The sequence below is a fragment of the Myotis nattereri genome (genome assembly GCF_964212035.1).
Source record: "Myotis nattereri genome assembly, chromosome: X".
NCBI lineage: Eukaryota > Metazoa > Chordata > Mammalia > Chiroptera > Vespertilionidae > Myotis > Myotis nattereri.
In genome coordinates, this window is record NC_138078.1 from 15,284,496 (window position 1) to 15,296,869 (window position 12,374).

At 45.9% G+C, this 12,374-nt stretch overlaps 1 pseudogene across 1 annotated transcript; it reads left to right on the forward strand.

Annotated features, from left to right (window-relative positions):
• Nucleotides 1–2,038: 2,038 nt before the first annotated feature.
• LOC308511114 (OTU domain-containing protein 6A-like) lies at nt 2,039–5,943 on the forward strand (annotated as a pseudogene). Its single transcript has 3 exons — nt 2,039–2,059; nt 2,660–3,581; nt 5,911–5,943. The product of its transcript is annotated as an OTU domain-containing protein 6A-like (transcript).
• Nucleotides 5,944–12,374: the final 6,431 nt, after the last annotated feature.

A 12,374-nucleotide genomic window follows, 5' to 3' on the forward strand; every position in this document is an offset into this window, starting at 1 on the left:
TCAAGGGCATGTACCTTGGTTGCAGGCACATCCCCAGCAGGGGGTGTGGAGGAGGCAGCTGGTCGATGTTTCTCTCTCATCATTGTTTCTAACTCTCTATCCCTTTCCCTTCCTCTCTGTAAAAAATCAATAAAATATGTATATTTTTTAAAAAAAGACAACCAAATTATACAATGGAAAGCATGAACAGATAGTTCTCCCAAGAAGATACACAAATGGCCAAAATGCACATGGAATAGATGCTCAAAAAAGGTAAACATCATTGTCATAAGACACATGCAAATCAAACCCACAATGAGATTTCACTTCATAACTATAAGGATGGCTATATCAAAAAGACATTAACAAGTGTTGCAGAGGATTTGGAGAAACCAGAACCTTAGTACATTACCAGAATGCAATGGTGCAGTTGCTGTGGAAAACACTTTGACAAGACCTCAAAAACGTCAAGCATAGTTACCTTATGGTCCAGAAATTCCAGTATAGGTATATATACCCAAGAGGACTGAAAACATATGTTCACATAAAAACTTATCTTCAAAGGTTCATAGAAGCATTATTCATTCATAATAATAATAAAAAACCTAGAAACAACGCAAATGTCCATCAGCTCATAAATGGGTAAAACAAAATACAGTAGAGAGAAATACGACCCTTCCCCAGCAGCACCACACAGCCGGCCGCAGTTCCTCGGTCCCTGCATCTCCAGGAAAACTAGGCCCCTGTATGGGCACCAAGGGGCAGTGCACAGAGCTCATCAATCGCATCCCAGGAGAGATGGAGGGTGGGCCTGCTGGAAAACCGGCAAAGACGACGAGGAAAGGCGGTGAACAACACAAGTGGAGCCAGTAACACCCAGACGCATGACCCTGCCACTCACCCATCAAGAGGAGTCAAGTTCTCTACCCCCTTGAGTCTGGGTGGACTTAGTGACTTCCTTGAACAAAGGAACGCAGGAGAGGTGACCTGGGACTTCTGAGGAGAGGCTGGGGAAGACCTGCAGGTCCCTTATGGGGCATCTGGGATGCTGACTCCCTCTTGGAACCCAGTGCCTGCTAGAAGAAGGCCAAGCCACATGGAAAGACCAGGCGCAGACACTCTGGTCAACAGCCACCGGAGGGAGCCATCTCACATGTCCAGCCAAAGTGGACAACCGCAGTCCCTGCTGCCAGCAACTGCACAACAGACCCAAGAACCACCACTGAGATTCAGCGATTTCAAAGTATTCAATATACGAGATCGGGCCACATCATGAGGACTGCGAGCTAGGCGACTTTCCAACTCCACGCAGACAGATAGCACCCTCTCTAGGCGGTAGGACACGTGGCCTGAGAGGAACTCTACCCCGCCCGGATCCTGGGCCACACAGCCCTGAAATGGAGGAGTGAGTCAAAGCGACTGCTGCACCTGACTACGGCTGGTCCAGAGCTATAACCTCCTTGATGACGACAAGGAAGTGCCCTCACTCTCCAGGCTCATCGCTGGTTTGTTCAGCACCTGGCAGATGAAACGCAAGGTCCTTTCACTTCCTACCAGAATCCACACAGTGCCCACCAACCGTTAAAGTCCCCACATTCTCCCTCTGAGCCGTGCCGCCCAGCCATGGTGCCTGCAGACTCTCAGAGGACAGAGGGCACTGCATCCCTGTGAGCATGTATAGCCTCTAGTGGTGGATAACGGACCGTGCACAAAATGTGCGGACAGAAAGAAACACGCTGAAAAAGTCTGCAAAACCACTAGCACCAGCAACAACCTGCTAGGTACCTTTAAGACGGTGATATTCCACGTAAAGCTCTCCACAGCTTTTTGTAGTTCTCACTCCTTCAGACCTTCCCTGGTGCCTATGCTGTGCAGGTGTCCATGGAATTCCATGGCTGAAAGAGACAAAAAGACAAAGTAGATTCCTTCTGCCTCCACTTTGTGCTAACGAGCCAGCAATATTTCTTTTTCTAGGTATTGCTATGTGATTCCAATCCCGATGGAATTTCGTGAACATGCCCATTCAAGAATGTAATAATGGGGGAAACACTCAGAATTCATGGCATCAGCAAGTCGGAAGGTATGCGAGAAATCTGTGGTCGTTCCACATGGTTTTCAAGGGCGAAAAGGACACACGGGCTCATTCTCCTCGTTTCAGAGGTGAGGAATCTGGGCTCAGCACGGTACAGAGCTTGATGCCTTTGGAGGGAGCAGGAGGAAGAGCTGGGACGAGAACCCAGGTTTTGGGAATCTCAGAGGCAGACATCAGCTCTGTTGAGGATGCAATGCCAGCAATTATCTTTTTATTATCTTGTTTCTCCACGGACCACCGGTTGGCGAACAAGGTTAGACGACCAAGTCCATTCCCCACCTCACACTTGCAAGCAAGCATTTCTCTGGATTCTATCAGGGGGGGACATTTAAAGGCCACATCTATCTTCTATTAAAGGGAAGAGTAACATCTTGCTAAACTTCCAATTCAAATTTAAATATACAGGGTTTTCACGTACTACATATAATTTAAAATTTATGCTTATTTCTTATCTGTCATGGGGAAGTCTGAATTCCTAACCGCCTCAACATTACTATTACTAGTAAAATTGCTGAATCTAATTTAAACTATTTGTTAGCCTTGGAATGTATCTTACTGAGAATGTTTGGTAAAAATATTGTATTCTAGAGCAGCCCGCCACTGGAGGCTGAGATCAGCTACCTGTTGGAGGTTGGAGCAGTTGGACTGAACGGTGGCGGGTCCTCTCGCTGCCACCAAACGTGGGTTCTCGCCAAACACCAGGCAGATCTGCAGCTTGAGTATCAGGGCTGAAGCGTCGCCACCTCCGCGGGAAAGAAGAGCTGCAGGACCCCATCCAGGCCATGAAGAACGCGGTCCCTAAGAACGACAAGAAAAGAAAGCAGTTGCTCCTTGACATGGCCGCCTTGAGGCCGAAATAGAGCAGAAACAGCAGCGGGAGCTGGGGAGGTTCACAGAGCTTCCCCCTGCCAGCAGCAACCTCCATTCCCTCACTGAGGGTCTGGCCAAGATGGCTCCTGAGAACCGGCCTCCTTGCCTTCCAGGGCCCACACAGGCGCGAAAGCAGGGCGGCGCCGCAGAGAGCCCAGAAGATGGCAGCGCCCGACGCCCAGTGGGGTACCTGGCCAACTGTCGCCGGGACGAGGAGGAGAAGCCGGCGGTCACCCTCGAGGCCAAGAACCTGGAGATGGAGATCCCGGCAGACAGACACTGCATGTGCGGCGCCGTCCAAGACCAGCTGCCGCTCTCCGTGACCCTGGAGAGCCTGCGGGGCCGCACCCCCAACTACCTGCGCAAGCAGGTCCACGAATTCCTGCCCTGCTTCAGCGACCCCGAAACCCGCGAGGTCTACACCCGCGAGGAATTCGACTACTGCGACAGCATGGTGCACAGCGCATCGTGGTGAGGCCAACTAGAGCTGAGGGCCCTGTCGTACGTCCTGCAGGGCCCCGTCGAGGTGATCCAGACAGAGTCGTCTGTCCTCCTCATCGGGGAGGAGGACACCAAGAAGCCGCTCACCCTCGTCTACAGGCGCTGCACCTCCAGCTTTGGCGGGGAGCACTACGACTCGGTGAAGCCACCCGAAGCCGAACCGAAGCAGCCAAAGCCGAAGCCGAAGCCGAAGCAGCCGAAGCTGAAGCCGAAGCCGAAGCCGAAGCCGAAGCCGAAGCCGAAGCAGCTGAAGCTGAAGGCGAAGGCGAAGCCGAAGCCGAAGCCGAAGAAGCCGAAGCCGAAGCCGAAGCAGCTGAAGCTGAAGGCGAAGCCGCAGCCGAAGCCGAAGCCGAAGCCAAAGAAGCCGAAGCCGAAGAAGACGAAGCAGCCGAAGCCGAAGAAGCCGAAGCCGAAGCAGCCGAAGCCGAAGCCAAAGAAGCCGAAGCCGAAGCCGAAGAAGCCGAAGCCGAAGCCGAAGCAGCCGAAGCCGAAGACAAAGCCGAAGCCGAAGAATCCGAATCCGAATCCGAAGCCGCAGCCGAAGCCGAGCCGAAGCCGAAGCCGAGGCCGGAGCCGAAGCCGAAGCCGAGGCCGAAGCCGAAGCCGAAGCCAAAGCCGAAGCCGAAGCCGAAGCCCGAAGCCGAAGCCGAAGAAGCCGAAGCCGAAGAAGCCGAAGCCGAAGCCGAAGCCGAAGCCTAAGAAGCTGAAACCGAAGCAGAAGTAGAAGCAGATGCAGAAGCAGAAGCAGAAGCCAATGATACCGAAGCCCGAAGCCTTGGGGGGCTTTGCCCCGTGGTTCTCGTAAGCTGTGGGTGCCCCGCTGCTGTTGCTGTTCCCGCCTGTGCTGGAGCCGCCGCCTGGCCCCCTCAATAGCCTGTTATTCCCTTTGCCTTGCTGCTCTGGTTTTTCTTTTCTTTGTCTGATTCAAAATTGAACAGCCTCGCTTTTCACCTGGTCTTGCTTCCTCCTCCCCCTTTCCCTCTTTGCCTCCTTCACAGGGTGGGGCACATGGACTCGGCACTGGGAAGGGATCTGTATTGTATCACTTGAGGGGGTCAGTCTGAAAGTTCCAGCCGCATCCTGCTCTTAAGGGTTTGTGCCTCCCTGGCTGATGAGAATTGGTTATGTTACAAACAATGTGGGGGTTAAAATGGAAACTGGGTTTGATGGCGTTCTTAACTTGGGGGAAAAATCAGTTTAGCTCAGCATCTTCAGACTGTCCATGCATATATTGGACCACTTAGATATACTTGGCGTTTATGTGATCGGGATGCCTTGTGAATGCCTTATGCCTTTTGCCTAGTTCTTGGGGGGGGGGGGAGTGATTGTTTCCTGGGCTGTTTGGGTGTTTTTTTTTTAACTACTGTACATGTTGACATCATTAATCACCTATCTCGTCTCCAAGTGTAAGTGCCAATAATATTGAAGTGCTTCAGGTTCTCTACATATGGTATTACCACTCACTACTGACTTTTGAGATCATCTCCTTTAACAAGACTTCCATGAACTCCCTGGAGAGGATTCCCTCCTGGATGTTTCTGTCACACCCTGTGTGTATCACCATACCGTGTGTTGTCTGTCTCAATCACCTAGTTGGTAGAGCCTTTGGAGCAGAGTATGCATATTTATATCCCAGCAGCTACCACATAACAGGTTCTCAGTAAATATTTAGTTGACTCAAAAAAAACCCATATATATATATATTGTATTCTAAGGTCAGTCAGAATAATTCTTTTCTCTACTTGGTTATGTCACTAACAAAGTACAACGAGATTCACTTGTTTCTTTTTCTTTTTTCATTTTGTGTGTTTTTTTCTGGATGTAATCTGTGTTATAATTGCCTCAAAACTTTATTCCAAAGTCATATTATATACCAAGGTGTATTCAGATAAGTTTTGCCCCCATCCTGGTCTCCTCTACCATGACCCATCCCACCCCCTATATAGTTTTATTAGTTATTATTGTCTTATTATATTGTTTCTCCTCGAAAATATAAGCAAATGTGTACAAATATTAAAAAAATACAATATATCATTACAGTGAAATATTATCTATACTAATGAAAGCCTAATGTGCTAATTAGACCGGGAGACCTTCCAGATATCCTTCCAGATATAGCCAAGGCGGCGGGGCGGAGGCAGAGGCGGTTAGGGGCAATCAGGCCAGGAGGGGAGGGCAGTAGGGGGTGATCAGGCCAGCAGGGGAGGACAGCTGAGGGAGAGCAAGCCGGCAGTGAGGTCCAGTTGGGGGCAAACAGGCTGGGGGGGGGGGATTGGGGGATAAGCAGGCGAGAAGTGGGGGAAAGTAGGGAGTGAACAGGCAAGCAGAGGGGGGCAGTTGGAGGCAAGAAGGCCGGCAGGCAGAGTGGTGAGGGGCAATCAGGCAGGCACGTAGGTCAGCGATTAGGAGATAGCAGTTCCAGATTGTGACAGGGATGTCTGACTGCCAGTTTAGGCCCATTCCCACAGGACCATGAGGAATCCCACAGGGACTGGGCCTAAAGTGGCAGTCAGACATCCCCCGAGGGGTCCCAGATTGGAGAGGGTGCAGGCCGGGTGAGGGACACTACTCCCGGTGCATGAATTGCATGAACCAGGCCACTAGTAAAACTATGAAAAAGAATGCAGGCAGAGCACAGAGGATTTTTAGTGCAGTAAAAATATTCTGTATATTATAATGATGGATATACAGGGTGGGGGAAAAATAGATTCACATTTATGAGTACACAAAACAATTCATTCTTGTATTATTATTTGTTAACTATTGTTTCTCAAAGGAACAACTGTAAACCTACTTTTGCCCCACCCTGTATGTCAGTATACATTCATCCAAACCCATTCCCACCACACCAAAAGTGAATCCTAAGGTAAACTATGGAATTTGGGTGATAATGATGAGTCAATGTAGGTTCATCCTTAGTTAAAAATGTATCCCTCTGGTTAGAGATGCTGACAGTGGGAGAGGCTATGCATGTGGGAGGGCAGCAGGTATATATGGGAGATCTCTATACTTCCTCTGGATGTTGAAATAAACCTAGAACTGCTCTAAAAAAAGGCTTTTTTAAAAAAAGAAGAAATGATTGACCTGTCCTGCAACACAGATGAACCTTGAAAACATTATGATATCTAAAAGAAATCATTCAAAAAAAACACATATTGGTCCCAGCCGGTGTGGCTCTGTGGTAGAGTGTCGACCCATGAACCAAGAGGTCATGGCTCAATTCCCAGGTAGGGCACTGCCTAGGTTGCGGGTTTGATCCCCAGTTGGGGGTGTGCAGGAGGCAGCCGGTCAATAATTCTCTCTCATCACTGATGTTTCTCTCTCTCTCTCCTTCTCCCTTCTTCTCTCTGAAATCAATAAAAATATCTTTTTTAAAAATCACAAGTTCTATGTTTCCATTTATAGCAAATGTCCACAATAAGCAAATCCTTAGAGTCAGAGAGTAAATGAACAGTTTTTAGGTGATGGGCAGTAGAGAGAACTAATGGAGACTGCTACGAGGTATGGGCTATCATTTTGAAGAGATGGAAATATTCTGGAATGAGACAGTGGCAATGGCTGCATAACAATGAATGTGTTAGAAAGCACTGAAATGCACACTCTAAAATGGTAACAGTTATGTGTATGAACTGTGTTTCAAAAAAACCTTCAAAATTAGGCAATAATGAACATTTTCCAAACTCACTGTTGGTGTGGGTCGTGAACTCAGGAACTGAGCTAGGTGGTTCTGGTCCAGGAGGTCACATGAGGCTTCAGTGGAGGTGTCACTGGGGCTGCAGTCATCACAACTGACTGGAGCTGCGAGCTCTGGTTCCAAAGAGGTGCAGTCACAGGCTGGCAAGTTGGTGCTGGCAGTTCCTGGGAGGGCTCAGTTTCTTCCCACCGGGGCTTTTCCAGGAGCTGCTTGAGTGTCCTCATCACGTGGTAGATGACTTCTAGAATGAGAGACAAATGTTGCTACCTCACGCAAATGACAAAAAAGTTTCAGAAAGCTGTGCCTCCTGGTAGGTTGAGGAACTAGCATCTGACTCACACAAGTAAAGTCTAGAGACCAGAGTTGGAACTGCCTGTGGCAGAGGGACAATAAAATGATAGCCGTAGATGTAAACTGACCTGCGAGGAGATGCAGAAAAATATGTGTTTCCGGTGAACAGAGAAGGACCCCACAAGAAACAGTAGGCTGACATTGTCACAGAAGGAGAAAGAGCCAAGCAGGCCACCCAGGGAAGCAGATGAACCCAAATACAGGGGTGGGTCACTAAAGGCCTGGGGCCTGGGAGGTGGGGGAGTATAATGACCACTCAGGGGGACTAAAAACATAGGTTCACATAAAACCTGTACAAAACTGAATCAGGAAGGATCACAAAACCTGAATAGGCTGAAAACACCTGATGGAACTGAAGCAGTAATCAAAAAACTCAAAGCAGACAAAAGCCCTGACATGGATGGCTTCACAGGGGAGTTTTACCAAACATTCAAAAGAGAACTAACACCTATCCTCCTCAAAATATACCAAGAAATTCCAGAGAAACGAACACTTCCATGCTCTTTTTTGGCCAGGCTAGCATTATCCTAATTCCAAAACCAGATACAGACATTGCAAAGAAATGGAATTACGGTATAGGCCAGTGATGGCGAACCTTTGGAGCTTGGCGTGTCAGCATTTTGAAAAACCCTAACTTAACTCTGGTGCCGTGTCACATATAGAAATTTTCTGATATTTGCAGCCATAGTAAAACAAAGATTTATTATTTTGATACTTATTTTATATATTTAAATGCCATTTAACACAGAAAAATCAACCACAAAAATGAGTTCACATGTCACCTTGGACACGCGTGTCATAGGTTCGCCATCACTGGTATAGGCCATACCCCTGATGAGCATGAATGCAAAAATCCTCAACAAAATATTAGCAAATCAGATCCAGAAATATTTTAAAAAGGTCATACATTATGACCAAGTGGGATTTATTCCAGGGATGTAAGGCTGGCACAAAATTTGCAAATCAATAAATGTGATACATCACATAAACAAATTGAAAGACCAAAACACACGATAATATCAATAGACCCAGAAAAACATTCGACCAAATCCAACACCCACTTTTCATTTAAAAACATTCCTCAGTGCCCGGCCGGCGTGGCTCAGTGGTTGAGCGTCAACCTATGAATCAGGAGGTCATGGTTCCATTCCCTGTCAGGGCACATGCCTAGGTTGTGGGCTCGATCCCCAGTAGGGGGCGTGTAGGAGTCAGCCAATCAATGATTCTCTCTCATCATTGTTTCTCTCTCTCTCTCTCCTTCTCCCATCCTCTCTGAAATCAACTTTTTAAAAAAGTTCTCAGCAAAGTGGGAACAGAAGAATGATACCTCAGCATATTAAAGGCCATACATGAAAAGCTACAGCCAACATCATAGTCAATGGGAAAAAACTAAAACCATTTCCCCTAAGAACAGGAACAAGACAGGGATGTCCGCTTTCACCACTCTTATTCAACACAGTACTGGGAGTCTTAGCCACAACAATCAGAGAAGAAGAAAACATAAAAGGCATCCAAATTGGGAAGGAGGAAGTAAATCTATCATTATTTTCAGATGATGTGATATTGTACATAGAAAACTCTAGAGACTCCAGCAAAAAAAACTACCAGATTTAATAAATGAACTCAGCAATGTAGCAGGATACAAAATTAACACCCAGAAATCACTGGCATTTTTATACACCAATAAGGAACTCACAAAGACAAATTAAGAAAACAATCGCATTTGCCATTACAACAACAAAAATTAAGATACTTAGTAATAAACTTAACACGTTAAATGCCCAGCCTGTTTTGTCTTCGGGACGGAAAGCATAGTGTCAGTCACCAGTGACTGACTGGGTGCTTAACGTGTTAACCAAGGAAGTAAAAGACCTGTACTCAGAAAACTACAGGTCACTGAAAAAAGAGATAGAGGAAGATATAAACAAGTGGGAGAATAAACCGTGGTCACGGATTGGTAGAATTAGCACCATTAACATGTCCCAAAAGCAATCTACAGATTCAATGCAATCCCTATTAAAATACTAACGGTATATTTCACCAATCTACAACAAATATTCCAAAAATTTATATGGAGCCAAAGAAAGGCCCCAAATAGCCGCAACAATCATGGAAAAAAAGGACAAAGTTGGAGGGATCACAACTCCAGATATCAAGTTATACTACAAAGCCACTGGCATCAAAACAGCTAGGTACTGGCACAAGAAAAGGCACATAGATCAATGGAACACAACAAGAACCCTAAAATAGACCAAGCCATTACTTTCACATTTAACAAAGGAGGCAAAAGCATACAATGGAGTAAAGACAGTCTCTTCAAAAATAGGGAGATGTGGGGGAGGAGGGGGGAATTGGACAGGTACAAGCTAAAAAAACAAGATCACCACACACAAGAATAAATTCACCCAAGCTGGTTTGGCTCATTGGATAGAGCAGTGGTCGGAAAACTCATTAGTCAACAGAGCCAAATATCAACAGTACTTCTTCAAAATAGACTCGCCCAGGACGAAGAGCCAACTTCTGCGCATGAGCCATGAAGTTCCAATCGCACTGTACGTGCGCGCCCGCACGTGGTCTTTTGTGGAAGAGACACACTCAAGGGGCCAAAGAGCCGCATGTGGCCCGCGAGCCGCAGTTTGCCAACCACGGGCATAGAGCACTGGCCCGCAGACTGAAGGGTGGCAAGTTTGATTCCAGTTAAAAGCATGTATCTCAGCTGCATACTGGATTCCTACCTAGCCCTGGTCAGGGTGAAAGTGGAAGGCAACCAATCAATGTTTCTCTCATCCTCCCTTTCACTCTCTCTACAAATCAACAGAAAATTATCCTCAGGTGAGGATGAACAAAAAAGCATAAAATAAATAAAGGTTTTTAAAAAGAATAAGCTCCAAATGCATGAAAGACTTAAATGTAAGTCATGACTCTATAAAAATCTTAGAAGAGACCATACAGCAAAATCTCAGACATTTCTCATAGCAATATGTCTGCCGGTACATTTCCTAGGGCAAGGGAAAGTAACGAGAAAATAAACAAATGGGACTACACCAAAATAAAAAGCTTCTGCACAGGTAAAAACAAACAAACAAAAAAAACCCACATCAACATGCCGGCCATGGTGGCTCAGTGGCTGAGCGTCGACGTATGAACCAGGAGATCACAATTCAATTCCAAGTCAGGGCATATGCCCAGGTTGTGGGCTCGATCCCTGATCCTAACAGGAGGCAGCCGATCAACGATTCTCTCTCATCAGTGATGTTTCTATATCTCTCTCCCTCTCCGTTCCTCCCTGAAATCAATAAAAACAAATTCAAAATAAAACAAGTTATCAACAAAATGAAAAGGGAGCCCACTATATATGGGAGAACGTATTTTTCAATGATACATCTAGTAAGAAGTTAATTTACAAAATATATAAAGAACTCATACAACTTAACAAATGAAAGACAATCCAATTAAAAAATGGACAAAGAACCTAAGTAAACACTTCTCCAAAGTGAATATACAGATGGCCAAGAGACATATGACAAAATGCTCAAAGTCACTAATCCTCAAAGAGATGCAATTTAAAACCACCATGAGGTATCACCTTACACCTGTCTGAATGGCTGCCATCAACAAATGACAAGCCATGGCGAGGATGTGGAGAAAAGAGAACCCTCGCACACTGCTGGTGGGAATGAAAACTGGTGCAGCCACTGTGGAAAACAGTTTGGAGTTGCCTCAAAAAAATTAAAACTGAAACTGCCATCTGATCCAATGATTCCTCTTGGAGGAATATATCCTAATATGAATGCAGTTGTTTTTACAGCTGTGGTACATTTATACAATAGAATACAATGAAGTTGTAGAAAAGAAGGATCTCTTACCCTTTGAGATAGCAGATAGACCTGAAGAGTATTCTGTATGCTAAGTGAAATAAGTCCGTCAGAGTAAGACAAGTACCATATGATCTCACTCATAAGTGGAATCTAATGAACAAAATACACTGATAATCTGAGTGGATCCAGAGACATGCAAGCATGGAACAGAGTGTGGAATCTCAGAGGGAAGGCGTGGGAGGTAACCAACCAAAGACTTTGTATACATATATGCATATCCCTTGGACACAGACAATAGGTAGTGAAGGCCTGGGGCAGGGGGCGGGGGCTGGCTGGAGGGGGGTCAATGGGGGAATGAGGGAGACCTATGTAATACGTTTAACAATAAAGATTTATGAAGAAATAAAAATAAACTTACAAACAAAATAGATCCAGAGACACGGAAGCATGAGACAGAATGATGAATCTCAGAGGGAAGGTGGGGAGGGAGGTGGACAGATTAACCAAAGAACTTATATGTACATATGCATAACCCATGGACACAGACATTAGAGTGGTGAAGGCCTGGGGGAAGGGGGCAGGAGAGGAAGTCAATGGGGAAAAAAAGGAGGACTTCTTTCATACTTTCAACAATTAAGATACATTTTTTAAAAACTTGTAAGTGAATATTCATAATATCATTAATCATATAAGTCAAAGTATAATCAACCTGAATATCCATCAATTTATTAATTTGTAAACACTGGTATATCCACACAATGGGATATTATTCAGCCATAAAAAAAGGAGTGGCTTTGCCCAGCCCACTTGGCTCAGTGGTTGAGTGTTGACCTATGAACCGGAAGGTCACGGTTTGATTCCTGGTCAGGGCACATGCCCGAGTTACAAGCTCGATCCCCAGTTTGGGGCATTCAGGAGGCAGCCGGTCAATGATTCCCTCTCATCACTGACATTTCTCTCTCTCTCTCTCCCTTCCCCTCAAAAATCAATAAAAAATATATATATTCTTTAAAAGGAGTGGCTTAATAGTTCCAAGGTTGATCCAATACCTGCCACAACATGGATGAAC